We start from the raw sequence: 2,500 nt of genomic DNA, 5'->3' as shown, positions 1-2,500 counted from the left end.
ATGTTTCTTGACAAGGCATCGGCACCGGGATACATTTTCCCATGAACGTGTTGAAGGGTGTAATTGTATTCAGCCATGTCGGAGAGATTTCAGCCTTGACAGCCAGACCAGGTGTTGGACTGTCAAGTGAAGGCGTGCACCAGAGGCATGTGGTTTGTGCAAATGATGAAGGACGTACTTCTCAAAAGTGGCGAAAGTGAGGGACAGCCAAATGCACCACCCCTAATTCGCAGTCGAAGATAGAGTACTGGATTTTGCCTTGGACAGTTTTCTACGGAAGAAGGCCAATATGAGGGGCGAGCCATTGACCACCTCCTCGAGTACTGCACCAATGGCGAAATCGCTGGCACCAGTGAAGTGATGGAGAGGGGACCGTGGCACGGAAAAAATAAGAGCAGCAGTGGTTTACAGGACATTTTTTTGCATTGCAGAAGGCTGCTTCTTGAAGGGAACCCCACTTTAGGCCTTTTGGCTTGCCCTTGAGGGAGGTGTAGAATGGGGCAAAAGAGGTGACAGTGGCTTGCAGTAAACGGTGATAATAATTGATCATGCCCAAAGATTCTTGCAGTGCTTTGATGATCGAGGGTCTTGGGAAGTGCTGAAAGGCTGCTACCTTCTCAGGGAGGGGTTGGACTCCTTCAGGAGTGATATGGTGTCTTAAGCAAGGTACTTAGTTGAAACCAAAGGTGCAGTTATCGTACCACACTACAAAGCCGTTCTGTTGTAGGCAGTCTAGCACAATATCATCCATGTAACATACACAGAATGAGAAGTCCACTATGATGCCATCCATAAGGTATTGAAAAGTGGCCCTAGAATTACAAAGGTCAAAACAGAAGTAATTAAAGGTTGATGTACAGATGAAGGTAGTGATGGTGGTTTTGCGGATGTCTTTCGGGTTCATGGGCACATGATAACTCCTCTTCAGAAAGTCAAGAGTGGAGGAAACCTTCATTTTGTGCAAGTAGGAGGTCATGTCGGCAATGTTTAGGAGGTAATAGTGATCTTGTTCTGTCTTCATGCACGCTGATGCAGGGAGCCATCTTTCTTCATGACGATGTGTAAGGGTGTCGACCATGAGCTTTAGGGCTTTTGGTAAAGGCATATTTCTTCCATTTCAGCAAACGTTCATTTAGCAACTGTAAAACGATCCAGTGCCAGACGTCTGAATCATGGGAACACTGGGGATCCTGTTGTCTCGATATTGTGATAAAAACCATGTTTGGCAGGAACTGCGGATGTCTGGCAAAGTTTTGGGTACTTCAGGGTGCAACGTGAGGAGGTGGGAGTAGGCATCCATGAGTGTGCTGATGTGTAAAGCGAGGTTGGAGGAGTCAGATTGAAGAGGTGTCGAAGAGTTAGAGTTTTCATGGACTAACCATTGGTGAGCAACCTTAACCAGTAGGTGGAAATGTGAGAGGAAATCCGTACCAAAGATTAGTAATGTACCGTCAGCAACGAGAAACTTCCAATGATATTTGATGGTTCCAAACGATAATGTGAGGTTCTCAGATCCCTGTGTGGGTATCACAGATCCGTTGGCAGCTACCAGGTAGTCATCATCAGGTTTATATAGAGGTTATGTCCTAGAGAGAAGAAAAGGGCAAGCACCCATATCAACCAAAAATTGCATACCTGTACATACATTACGTAAAAAGAAAAGATTAGTGATAGAGGAGGCCATTACCACATGTGTTGGCCTACTTATACATTTTTTGGGCCGATGACAATCATTTACACTATTCTTCGCAGCAGTCATGAATCTAGAGTGGCAGTGGCAACTGTGGCCGATGAGCATCAGTAAGTGGCTGGAGAGCTGGTTAGTTGGGGTTTTGAGTAATAGGCAACATATATGGGTGGTGGGCGACTGTGTTGTCACTCCGGCATGCCACAGGCTGGGCGTCTGTGTTGTCCCATATTCACGTCAGCTTTGGTTGATGATAAATAGTTGTCCTCTTTGCCAGGAGTGGAAACGTTAATGGAGGGCTTGAAGGTGATGAAGTGACTGTCCATAAGGGCATCGAATCTGGTCATCAGGTCCTTTATAGACAAAATATCGAGATCATGTATGGCAGCACGTTAAGGTTTGAGTAGGTGTCATACATAAAGGGCACAAAGTAGGTTCACCTATCAAGGAGAACCGTTTGCGGCAGGTTGCCGGCCAGCGATACTGGTCATACCCCTTGTGAGCGAGTGAAGCCTTTTGGTACCCCAGCAGTTGTTGAGACAGCTGAAACACTTTTACTATACAGGTGGTTGGCAATAGTGAGCACTGCTCCAGGAGGTATGTTTTGAGTGTATCGCATGCTATTGGGGTGTCCCCTTGGTCGCAAAGTCAATCTGAGATATCCAGGACGGTGTTTTCTGGGATCGCCACGAAAACATGCTCTGCTTTGGTTCTTGAATGAGTCTTTCCCTTGATGCGAAACCAAACTTTGGCACTCTGGAATCAGGCGAACGCTTCTCCACTGACAAAGGGCAACCGACTCACTGATGCGGT

The sequence above is a fragment of the Palaemon carinicauda genome, chromosome 12, assembly GCF_036898095.1.
Source record: "Palaemon carinicauda isolate YSFRI2023 chromosome 12, ASM3689809v2, whole genome shotgun sequence".
NCBI classification, from domain to species: domain Eukaryota; kingdom Metazoa; phylum Arthropoda; class Malacostraca; order Decapoda; family Palaemonidae; genus Palaemon; species Palaemon carinicauda.
The sequence above is the reverse complement of the archived record's forward strand: the minus strand, read 5'-3'. Positions refer to the sequence as shown.